The sequence below is a fragment of the Heterodontus francisci genome, unplaced genomic scaffold, assembly GCF_036365525.1.
Source record: "Heterodontus francisci isolate sHetFra1 unplaced genomic scaffold, sHetFra1.hap1 HAP1_SCAFFOLD_148, whole genome shotgun sequence".
Taxonomy (NCBI): domain Eukaryota; kingdom Metazoa; phylum Chordata; class Chondrichthyes; order Heterodontiformes; family Heterodontidae; genus Heterodontus; species Heterodontus francisci.
Genome location: NW_027142345.1, coordinates 505,935 through 518,875, shown reverse-complemented (window position 1 = coordinate 518,875; position 12,941 = coordinate 505,935).

Genomic DNA, 12,941 nt, shown 5'->3' with positions numbered 1-12,941 from the left:
CACTGCCCTTTTCTCAGTATCACCATGTTCTGCTTATTGTGGAGAACTTCATTAAGTCTGTGAAACTTGTGGAAGCAGCCGTGTACCCACGTGTTTTAAAGCTAGTCTGAGCTGCAAGTTCCTTTTAGATCTGATCTCCCAACGCAGACTGTCATTGCAATTGACCTATGTCTGACAATTCAATTAAGCCAAACCCCAGATCTTACAAGTGGTGCTGAAACCCGGGACTTTGATTGCTATGCAAACCGAGAGTGTTAGAGCAAGTTTCACAAACATAGGAACATTCGTTTGACAAGTGAAAATTCATGCAGGGATAAACTCTTTTGAGGGACGGCAGATTATACTGACCCAGTGATGTCTCTTTAAATACACATTATGTCACAAAAAGACAATGGGAAGAAGGGTCGCTGGGAAACATATGAGGAAGAGTTAAGCACTAAGTGTAATATGGACAGTATACAGTCCCTGTTAGGAGACTGTGTATGGAAGCATGAACACGTTCCTTTTAAAATATAGTGAAGTTTATCCACGCACAGGTCTTGGCTGAACATCGGAAAGGTGAGAAGGCTTTAAATCTGCCTCCATGTGCAGCATCACTCCGTGCACAGTGCGATGAGGAAGTGATACAGTCACAGGTGAGAGAAATAGTCGCTCAAAGTGAACAGAAACAGCAGCAGCAGCAGACACAGCTACAGGATTTACACAATAAGCTAGTGTACATTACTGTCACTATACAACAACAGACATTTAATGCAGTACAGGCTTGTGCAGTTCAGCAGCAGTGAGAGTTAGCAGAGAAACATATTGTTACTGTTACACAGGATAATGTCCAGTGACCCAGAAGTTAGAGGATTCCAGAGGTGCCCTTAGGGAGTTACAGGATTGATCCCACCAGAAGACAGGCCATGCACAGTACAGGTCTACCATTCAGTGACTGTAAACCCAGAGGGGAAAGCAGCACCCAGGCAGCTGTAGCAGCCATCACAAAAAGCAGAGTATCACACAGGTGATACTGAAACGGAGCAGGAGGCCTCGGAGGAGAACAATGATGGAGAGGGATTACCCTTACCAGACTATCCCGTTAAGATTACGCCATTACCGGTCTGTCCCATTAAGTTGATGCCTTTGCCAGTCTGTACCGTTAAGGTGACTCCCCTGTCATTTTGTCCCGTTAAGGTAGCGTCCTTGCCAGTCTGTCTCGTTAAGGTGTTGTCCTTGCCAGTCTGTCCCGTTAAAGTGGTGACAACACAGAATAGAACAGGTTGTTGCTGTCAATCTCACCAAGTCACTAGTGCAGTTGGGATATCAAAGGAAATGAAATGTTTCGGAGCCACAGTGAGGCTGAAACACTGTGTGAGGAAAACAAAAGGAAAAGATGGTGTGTGAGTTAGTTTCTGTTTGTGTATTTGAAGTTTTCAGTGTGGTTTCTTTGTCTGTCTCATGCCAGTATCTATTACGGTCAGTTAACCCTCTCTCGTCTGGTCCTGCATGTTGTCTTAAAGTAGTTGGCTGTTTAGCATGTGTGTCCAGTTGGATTTTAAATTGGTGTGAGTGGGGAGGATAAAAGTAACTATAACATGGATGTTGGAGTGTTAAATAGCACTTGCTTTGTGCTGGGAAAGAAAGAGAGAGAGGGAGAGAGAGAGCGGTGCGGGGGGAAGAGAAATAGAAAGAGAGAGACCCATCCATGCGCGTGGTTGACTCAGACTGAAGTTTACTACAGGTTTAAACATTTTGTTTGGAGTTAGAATGCTTATTTGTGAGAATTCACCTCTGTTTTCAGTTTTAATTCCAGTTGTTTGAAAGACATCTGAAGAACAAACAGATCAAAACCACTGAAGTAATTTATTTCCTTTGTTTTCTTTCTTTTAACTTAAGTTTGAAATTGTTAAGGTAAGTATTGTGAATGGAGAATACAAAGTAAAGTATGGGAAGCTTCCAGCGGCACTTCCCGCTGAAGATTGATACAAATGCTTCGGCCTTATCTTTTACACTGATGTGCTGGGTTCCCCCATCATTGAGGATGGGGATATTTGTGGAGCCATCTCCTCCAGTTAGTTGTTCAACTGTCCACCATCATTCATGGCTGGATGTGGCAGGACTGCAGACCTTAGATATAATCCGTTGGTTATGGGATCGCTTATCTCTGTCTATCACATGCTGCTTACACAGTTTGGCATGCAGGTAGTCCTGTGTTGTCGCTTCACCAGGTTGTCACCTCATTCTGAGGTATGCCTGGTGCTGCTGTGGGCATACCCTCCTGCACTCTCCATTGAACAGTCTGTGAAAGCAGTAGTAATTGTAATTCATTACAGCACTGAAGCAGTCCATTCAACCCGTCAAGTCCATGCCAGCTCTCTGTAGAACAATCCAGTCACAACCATCCCCTGTTCTGTTCCCATATTCCTGCAATTTTATTTCCCTCACGTGTCCATCCAATATCGTTTTGAAATTGATCACTGTCTCTGCTTCCACCATCCCTGTGGGCAGTGATTACCAGGTCATTACCACACGGTACATAATAAAGTTCATCCTCACATTTCCACTGCATTTCTTACCCAAACCTTATCTCTAGTTCTTGTACCATCAGCTACATGGAACAGAATTTCTTTGTCTACCTTATCTATACCTGCTATAATCTTGTGTACCTCTAATATATCTCCCCTCAATCTCCTTTCCTCCATGCAAAATAACACCAGATTTTCCAGACTAACCTTGTAGGTAAAATCCCCCATCCCTGGAACCTTTCCAGTAAATATCCTCCACACCCACGCAAAGACTTTCACATCCTTCCGAACGTATAGTGACCAGAAATGGACGCAATAGTCTCACCAAAGCATTATAAAGTTTCAGCATAACATCCCTGCTTTTTTTCAGGGTGCTGATCACCAAGCCGAGCTGGTGCAGTGTGAATATGGGTCAACCAGGCCAGGATACTGATCGCCATGCCGAGCTGATACAGTGTGAATATGGGTCAACCAGCCCAGGACAGTGATCACCAAGCCGAGCTGGTGCAGTGTGAATCTGGGTCAACCATTCCACGATACTGATCACCATGCCGAGCTGGTACAGGACGAATAGGGGTCAACCAGCCCAGGACAGTGATCACCAAGCCGAGCTGGTGCAGTGTGAATCTGGGACAACCATCCCAGGATACTGATCACCATGCCGAGCTGGTACAGGGCGAATAGGGGTCGACCAGCCCAGGTCAGTCATCACCAAGCCGTGCTGGTGCAGTGTTAATCTGGGTCAACCAGCCCCGGGAACTTCTGCATGCCGAGCTGGTACAGTTTTAATATGCATCTTTCAGCCCAGGACACTGATCACCATGCCGGACTTATACAGTCCAAATTTGGGCCCTCACAGTCAGCCTGGGCGTCCATTTGCCGTCTCCTTAAGGGGAAAGTTGGAAGTATTCCAACAGCCATGCTTTCACCACCCTTCTGTCTGCTCTGATTCATGAGACAAGTAATGGAATGTTTCATCATTATTACTATCAAATAGCATTTAATCTCCAATATTCTGCTCAGCGATGATCAGTTTGGGTTCCCCAAGAGCGACAAATCTCCTAATTTCATTACAGCCTTGGTTAAAACATGGACAAAAGAGCTGAACTCCAGAGGTGAAGTGGGAGTGACTGCCTTTGACATCAAGGCAGCATTTGACCGAGTATGGCATCAAGGAACCCCAGCAAAACTGAAGTCAACGGGAATCAGGGTGAAAGATTTCCGCTGGCTGGATTCATACCTCACGCAAAGGAAGATGGTTGTGGTTGTTAGAGGTCTATTATATCAGTCCCGGGACATCACTGCAGGAGTTCCTCAGGGTAGTGTCCTAGGCTCAACCATCTTCAGCTGCTTCATCAATCACTGTCCCTCCATCATAAGGTCAGAAATGGGAGTATTCATCAATGATTAGTACCATTTGTGCCTGCTCAGGTACTGAAGTAGTTCATACCTAAATGCAGCAAGACCTGGACAATATCCAGCCTTGGGCTGATAATTGACATGTAGCATGTGCGCCACACAAGTCAGGAGTTTAATGAAAAATTCTCCACTTACCTGGATGGGTACAGCTCCAACAACACTCAGGAAGTTTTACACCATCTAGAACAAAGCAGCCCGATTGATCAGCACCTCATCCACCACCTTAAACATTCACTAACATTCAACATAAAAGAGAACCCAGAAATCTTCTAAAAGGAAATGCAATCATTTTCTACAGGCATGTAGATATCAATCAGATAGGACGAGGTGGGTGGTGACTATCCGGGACAAAGCATGTATATATGCTTAGAGGCACAGGGCAAGGTTAAAATAGCTAATGATTACTTCATATCGCTGTTGTAACAGGAATCTTACAAAATATCAGTGGAAGCAAAAGAGTAGAGGCAATGGATAGAGTAAATATTCAGAGGGAGGAGGTACTGGAAAGGCTGGCTATGCTTAGAGTAGATAATCCACCTGGTCTGGATGGCTAAAGGAAGTAGGTATGTCGGTAGCAGAAGGGCTTTCCGAAATCTTACATTCTTCTATAGATCGGCGAGGTGACAGAAGATTGGCGAGTGGTAAATGTGACACCCTTATACTGGAATGGGTGTAAGGACCGTTCGAGCACCTACAGGCCATGTTGTTCAATATCAGTGGCCAGGGGTTAGAAACAATAATCAGGGAAATAGTCAACAGGCAGTTCAAGAGTTTGAGGGAGAAAATGATGCATTCACCTCACTCGCCATAGATGGCCTTTGTCACCTAACGGATACATAAATGGACAGCAGACTATGAGATGTTGAATATGTCACTTGCTCCCATCTGGAAAGATCCGGATATATAGAAGTTCAATGAAACTGTGACCTTAACAGCCACTGACAGCTCCGTCCTCACCCTCGTGTGAGGTTCCAGGTCGTGTTCCAGGAGGTGACACAGCTCTCTAACCACTTTTTTCTTGAATCAGAATCACCTCACACACTGCTCCTGGGTTAGGTGCAGGTAGGAAAATTGCTCTCGGAAAACCTGGGATGGGTAGGTCAGTGCCCAAACTTCCTCCCTCTTTACAGAGCTTCCCCTCTCTGCAGAATCTGTTCCATTTGTTGGTCATGTTACAGACCCAGGGACACTTTAACTACTGTCCCCATACCTCATCCACAGTTGGGTCACCAAATCCTCTGTCCTCCCTGAATATTTGAAGCAGCTCACAATACAACCTCCAGAAAACCATCCACAGCACCTCCACTAATTTTATAAAAGCAGAAGTAAGTCAAAAGCCCCTCAACTGTAAGTTGGATGCCTGTTCTTTTTCAATAAGACTGCGTTTTCTGACAATGCAACCACGAGGTGCTGCAGTACTTGCACATGTACAAATGTAGACTCTTCAACTGGAAAGTCAGAGTCTGAGACGTTCAGGTAGCTGCCAGGATTAAAGATGGCGCTGCTCAATTTGTCACAGAAATACTTCTGGTTAGATCGTTCCTCAAAATAAACTTACATTAAGTTGGAAGGAAGTCCAGTAAAATGCTACTGTGCAGTTACATGATACTAACAGTAATCTTCAAGATCCAGTTAATATCCCAGTAATCCTATTCAGTACAAAAGGAATTTTATGATTACATTTCCATTGGAAATCGAACAGAGTATAAAATGTGCTGCCAGTTTTTTAATGTGATTCGATTAAATGACTGAGCAGGACTGATTTCACCCAAATGCAGCCTCTCGCTCCCGCCCCAAGATCCGCTCTCCTCACATCAGCAATTCGCTTTCTCCCTCTCCCCACAGCCCGCTTTCTCCCCTCAGCCTCTATCTCCAGACCTCACAGCTCTCCCTGACTCCCCTGACAGATTGTTCCCCTCTCCTCAGCACCCACTGTCGGGTCACTCGCTCCCCACTTCACCACCACCCCAGCCAGTAACACCAGACCTCACAGCTCTCCCTCACACCCCTGACAGATTGTTCCCCTCTCCTCAGCACCCACTGTCGGGTCACTCGCTACCCACTTCACCACCACCCCAGCCAGTAACACCAGACCTCACAGCTCTCCCTCACTCCCCTGACAGATTGTTCCCCTCTCCTCAGCACCCACTGTCCGGTCACTCGCTCCCCACTTCACCACCACCCCAGCCACTAACACCAGACCTCACAGCTCTCCCTCACTCCCCTGACAGATTGTTCCCCTCTCCTCAGCACCCACTGTCGGGTCACTCGCTCCCCACTTCACCACCACCCCAGCCACTAACACCAGACCCCCCAGCTCTCCCTCACACCCCTGACAGATTGTTCCCCTCTCCTCAGCACCCACTGTCGGGTCACTCGCTCCCCACTTCACCACCACCCCAGCCACTAACACCAGACCCCCCAGCTCTCCCTCACTCCCCTGACAGATTGTTCCCCTCTCCTCAGCACCCACTGTCGGGTCAATCGCTCCCCACTTCACCTCCCCCCACCCCGCAACCCAGCCACTAGCTCCAGAACTCACAGCACCCCACGACCCCCCCTGACAGATAGTTGCCATCCTCTCGCCACCCCCTCTATGGTGATTCGCTCCCCACTACACCACCCGGCCCAGCCGCTAGCACCAAGGAGCACAGCTTCGTGACATAGCTAATTAGCAGCAAGTGGCCGAGAGGAGGGAAGCAGCGCGGCTTGGAGCGAGTGACTGGAGGGGATGGGGGGGAAGTGTGGAGCAAGTGACTGGAGAACAGGGTGGTAAGAAGCGGGGAACAATCGGCCAGAGGAGTGGAGGGGAGGGGAGCGGCGAGGTCCAAAGCGAGTGACTGGAGGGGGAGTGGGAGGAAGCGAGGAGCGAATAACTGGAGGGAGAATGGGGGTAGTGAAGCACCGTCGGCTAGTGGGTGTAGGGAGAGGAGCGGCGAGGTCCGGAGCGAGTGGTAGAGGTGAGGGGAGAGCTCCAGCCTCACAATCTCCCATTCAGCCGCAACCTCCAGCCGAGTGGGAGGAGGGGTGATACCCGATGAGGCTGTATTGCACGTGCCTGAAGATGGACCAGGCTTGGATAGTTGATGATGTTGGTGCAGCTCATCGTTATCAGAAATCACATTGTTTAAATAACACTAGAGATGAAACCTCGTGCTGCTGAATGTATTTTCAGCTGAGAGTGACTAACACAGGCGGTCAGTGGATATGCACAGACCAAGTTTCAAAGACGTGTGACAATGCTGCTGGAACACCCTGCTCAGCATGGAACCCCACTGGAAAGAGCCACAAGTGGCTGGCAGTGCATCCCACACCATTTTAAGGCTTTAGGATTCATAGCCTCAGCCCCAGTGGCTCTAACGACTCCGTAATTGCATCCACAGAGAGATACAGAAGGAGCAAACATCCACTTTTAAAAGTGAATTGGATGAATTATCGAAGGGAAACAACATGCACGAATATGGGAAACGGACAGGAAAATTGGACTAACTGGAGAGGTATGGTCAGAGAGGGATCTGAACACAAGAATAAGGATATTGCAATTGTGGTGCTACTAAACCAAGAACCAATATAGGTCAGTGAGCACAGAGTTGGTGGATGATCAGAGTTTGGTGTGAGTTAGGATATGGGCAGCAGAGTTTGCGATGGGCTGGAGTTTATAACTAAGTGTCTTGTCATGGGTAGCATTAGGATAGTCGGGTATGGAATGAACGAAGAGATAGATGGTGGTTTAAGGGGCATATAGGCAGAGAGTCATAGAGTCATAGAGCCGTACAACATAGAAACAGGCCCTTCGGCCCACCATGTCCATGCTGACCATAATGCCTTTCTATACTAATCCCACCTGCCTGCATTAATTCCATATCCCTCTATGCCTTGTTCATTCAAGTACCTGTCCAGATGTCTATTAAATGTTGCTACTGTTCCTGCCTCCACCACCTCCTCAGGCAGCTCATTCCAGATACCCACTATTCTTTGTGTGAATAATTTACCCCTTTGATCCCCTTTAATCCTCCTCCTTCTCACCTTAAATATATGCCCTCTAGTTTTAGTCACCCCTACCATGAGAAACAGTCTCTGGCGATCTACCCTATCTATGCCTCTCATAATTTTATATACCTCTATCGTGTCCCCTCTCAGCCTCCTTCGTTCCAGGGAAAACAGACTAGGCCTATCTAATCTCTCTTTATAACTCAAGCCATCCAAGCAAGGCAACATCCTTGTGATCTTTTCTGCACCCTCTCTCGCGAAATCACATATTTCCTGTACAGCGGCGACCAGTACTGCACACAGTACTCCAAATGTGGCCTAACCAACGTTCTGTACAACTGTAACATGGGGTCCCAACTCTTGTACTCAGTACCTCGGCCAATGAAGGCAAGCATGCCATATGCCTTCTTAACCACTCTGTCTACCTGTGTTGCTAATTTCAGGGAACTATGTACTTTAACCCCAAAGTCTCTCTGCTCCACAACACAGCCCAGGGCCCTGCCATTCACTGTATATGTCCTGCCCTGGTTTAACTTCCCAAAATGCATCACTTCACACTTGTCTGTGTTAAATTCCATTTGCCAATTCTTTGCCCACTTTCCCAGTTGATCTATAGACCCTGTTGTAAACTTAGACAACCTTCTTCACTGTCCACTATACCACCAATTTTGGTGTCATCTGCAAACTTACTACTCATGCCCCCTACATTCACATCCAAGTCATTTATATATATGACAAACAACAGAAGACCCAGCACCGATCCTTGTGGCACACCACTGGACACCAGCCTCCAACCTGAAAAACAACCCTGCACTCCCACTCTCTGCCGCTTATCACCAAGCCATTTTTGTATCCTCAGATAGCGTAAGGCAGAGGAAAAGGATACAGTAGACAGGATTGGTGATGGACAGGATACAGTATTGGAACTCCGTTCTGGGTCAAGGAGATCAGCAAGGAAGTGAACTGTCTGTTTCAGCCTCATATATGTGCCAATTCTTTGGATAGAGAATAGAGTGTATGTTGGGGACTGAAAACAATGGCTTCAATCTCCGCCAATACTTTAATAACAAGGTGAGTAATGCATTGTATGTAATAGCTGGATAGTGAGACTTAACAGGGACGCCAACAGCAACAGAGATGTGACAGTAAATAAAAAGAGCAGTAATACCATTCGCAATGGTTTATAGAGATAACAGCCGGAGAAAGAGATAGACCAAGAACAACAACAGTAGCAAGGAGGGCAGAGTGAATGATAAGATCAGTTATGCAGTTAAACATGGTTTATAGAATGAATAATAACAAGAAATTCTGGAGCCACTCAGTAGGTCTGGATTGCATCTGTGGAAAGAGAAGCAGAGTTAACGTTTCAGGTCAGTGGCCCTTCTTCTTGAGTTCTGAAGAAGGGTCAGTGACCTGAAACCTTAACTCTGCCTCTCTTTCCACAGATGCTGCCAGACCTGCTGAATGGTTCCTGCATTTCTTGTTTTTATTTCCGATTTCCAGCATCTGCAGTATTTTGCTTTTATAAGAGAATGAATACCTGGATTCAGAGACAATGCAGGGACACCAACGATAGCGAGGATGGGATCGTAAATGTATTGAATCATCTGAAGGGCACAATAGATCCGCCAATCTCACGTTATCCAATCATGATCTGCAGTCAGCTCGTCAAACCAAAAGGATAAACTCCTGTCCATTGTTAAAACTTTCCAATCTATTGCTCTCAGATTCTGATCTATCTTCTCTCTTTCCCTCTCTCTGGAGCTGCTGATCCCTGTTAGTGTCTGGGCTGATGCTCCCACTGACACCATGGGATAACACATTGAAATTAATCACTTATTAATAGAAGATGGAAACGCTCCAGTAATACTATTAGGGTCCATGGAGATTGACATTCATTGCAGTCTCTGAACAAACAGGTTCAGTTAACAGCTTTCAATCTAACACTGTTTGTACCACAATAAAGTGGAACATTTACCCAGTCTGGATGGGATGCATGAGGGTTGCTGAGGGAAGGAATGGTGGAAATAGCAGAGACCATGTCCAGAATCTCCAATCCTCCTTTGATATGGGAAAGATGATAGAGACTTGAGGGTTGTAAATGTTCCACCCTTTTTAAAAAAGGAGAGATGGAGAAAACCCTATATTTACAGACCAATCAATCTAACATTACAGGTGGTGAAATGTGCACAGTTCACAACCCAGGACAAAAGTACTGTTTGACAAAAACAAGGTCAATAAATGGCAAGCAGCATCGATATTGTCAGACAAGCCATGTCTGACAAACATCAACAGCAACCTATATTTATGCAGTGCCTTTAATATAATAAAACATTGGATTGCAAGGTGCTTCACAGGAGCATTATGAAGCAAAGCATGACGCGAAAAGCAACAGGAGATATGAAGTAAGCTGACCAACAGCTTGGTTAAAGAGGAAGATTTTAAGTCGTGTCTTAAGGGAGGAAAGTGATGCAGGGAGGCAGAAACAGTGACACTGTCACTGAACTAGTAATACAGAGACCCAGGCTAATGCTCTGGCTTCAAATCCCAGCAAGGCAGCTGGTGGAAATTAAAATTCAATTAATTAATAATTTTAATCAATTAATAAAAATCTGGAAATGAAAGCTATTCTCAGTAATTGTGCTTGAATTTCTCATCAATTGTTGGAAAAAAAACCAACCTGAATCATTAATGTCCTTTAGGGAAGGAGATCTGCCAGCCGTACCTGATCCGGCCTACATATGACTCCAGATCCACAGCAATGTTGTTGACTCTTAAACTGCCCCGTGAAATGTCCCAGCAAGCCATTCATTTGTCAAGGACAATTAGGGATGGGAACAAATGCTGCTTTCCTCCCCCCACCCCCCCAGCGATGCCCACATTGAATGGAAGAATAAAAAAAGATGTGTAGGGAGGGCAGTCCAGAGCTTTGGGTCTAGGCAGCTGAAGACCTGACTGCCAGTGGTGCAATAATGAAATCAAGGATACACAATAGGCCAGAATTAAAGGAGTTCTGAGAGCTTGAAGCGTTGTGCGGCTGGTGGAGATTATTGAGACAAGGAGGGGTGAGGACATGAAAGGAGTTGGAAACACGGTTGAGAATTTTGAAATCAAGACATTGCTTGACTGGGAGCTGATGTCGGTCAGTGATTGGGGAATGGGGTTTGATGCAAGTCAACACAAGGGCAGCAGAGTTTGGATGACCTCACGTTTACAAAGAGTAGAATGTTTGAGACAAGCCAGGAATGAGTTGACATCTGGAATAGAAAGGTAGTCTCAGTCATGGTGCTATGAAACTATCATCGATTTTTGTGAAACACCATCTTGTTCACTACTGTCCCTACCTGGTCTGGTCTGCATGTGAGTCCAGACCCACAGCAATATGGTTGACTTTTAACTGCCCCTTAAAATCGCGGAGCAAGTCACTAAGCTGTCAAAGGCAATTAAGCATGGACAACAAATGCTGACCTTCCCATGGACACCCATATTCAATCAAAGAATTTTAAAAAAGAACAGTCAAGTATAAATGTAGCGAAGGCATGAATGAGGTTTCATCAGCAGATGAGCTGAGACAGGGATGAAATCAGGCGCTGTCACTGAGGTAGAAATAGGTGGTTGGAGTGATGGTACAGAAATGTGGCTGGAAGCTCATTTCGTGCTTAAACGTGACACTAAGGTGTCAAACAGACTGTCTGAATCTCAGACTGTTACCAGGGAGAGAGATGGAATCAATAGCAAGGGAACAGAGTTGGAGTGGGGAGTGAAAACAATAACTACAGTCTTCCCAATATTTAATTGGAGGAAGTTTCTGCTCATCCAGTACTGAAGTCGGACAAGCAGTCTGATAATTTAACAGCAGTGGAGGATTGGAGAGAGGGAGGTGGTGGTGAGGTAAACTTGATGGAGTTCTTTGATAAAACAATGGAGAGGGTTGATGAGGGTGTTGTGATTGAAGTTATATATATGGACATTCAAAAGGCGTTTGTTCAAGTGTCATTCAGCAGACAGGTCAGGCAAATGAATGCTATGGAACTAAAGGGACAATGACAGTGTGAATATAACATTGGCTAAGGAACAGTAAACAGAGAGAAGTGGTGAAATGTTGTGTTCAGACTCGATGGGAGTATACAGTGGTGTTCCCCAGGGTTCCGTATTAGGACCACTGCTCTTTGTGCTCTTGGAAAACCCGGGGTGGGGAGGGCAGAGACCTCTCCTCCTCCCTCCTGACAGAGCTTCCCCTCTCTGCCGCCTCTGCTCCAATTGTTGGTGAGGTTATAGACCCAGAGACACTGTTACTACAGTCCCTATACCTCGTCCAGAGTTGGGTCACCAAATCCTCTGTCCTCCATGAATGTCTGCTGCAGCTCACAACACAACCTCCAGAAAACCAGCCACAGCACTTCCAGTAACCTTACAATATCAGAAGCAAGTCAAAAGCCCCTCACCAGTAAGTTGGATGCCTGGTCATTTTAAATAACACTAGAGGGGGTTCGTCATGCTGTGAATGTATGTTCAGCTGAGAGTGACTAACACAGGCGGTCAGTGACCATGCACAGACCAAGTTTCAAAGACGTCCATCAAAGCTGCCAGAATGGTTGATTGACACCATATTCGAACCCCACTTCACGCTACAGACACACACACATTACACCCACACTAGCACCCCTGCCAGCCTGGGTGTCCTGTACAATATGCTGGATGTGACCAGCAGTGCAGCCCACACCATTTTATGGATCCAAACTTCCACACCACCAGTGGAGCTTGAGAGATGAAATGTGTGGTCAGGGAGAGAGACAGAGGGAAAGAAACTCACTTTAAAAAGGGAATTTGAAAAAGACTTTAAGATGAACAAGTTTCAGGAATATTGGAAATGAACAGGGGATTGGGATAATCAGAGGGATGAGGTCATGAAGGGATTTGATCACATGAGTGAGACTATTAAAATTGAGGTGTTACTGGAACAAGAGCCAATGTAGGTCAGTGAGCACAGGGATGTTGGGTGAACAGAATTTGGTGTAAATTAGA